We start from the raw sequence: 255 nt of genomic DNA, 5'->3' as shown, positions 1-255 counted from the left end.
CAACATAGCTCAACAAGTAGCACAGGAGCTGAACCTCTGCGTGTGAAGTCGAGGCGAAGCGGAGGAAAAAAAGGGTGCCCTGCGACGATAATCTCACACTGGAGCTGACCTTGTGAAGCTGCAGAGACCTAGTTACCGTGGGCCTCGGCTTCCAACGCGGCCCCTGCTTTCTGTTTCTCTGCTCCCAAGTGGAGCCCTCGTAGGCGCAGCGCGCTGCATGCATTAGTAGCCGTATTGATGAAAGGATGCGAATGC

The sequence above is a fragment of the Cebidichthys violaceus genome, unplaced genomic scaffold (genome assembly GCF_023349555.1).
Source record: "Cebidichthys violaceus isolate CVI_PGR_0920_01 unplaced genomic scaffold, fCebVio1.0.p SCAF_166, whole genome shotgun sequence".
Taxonomy (NCBI): Eukaryota; Metazoa; Chordata; class Actinopteri; order Perciformes; family Stichaeidae; genus Cebidichthys; species Cebidichthys violaceus.
This window is presented reverse-complemented; position numbering follows the sequence as displayed.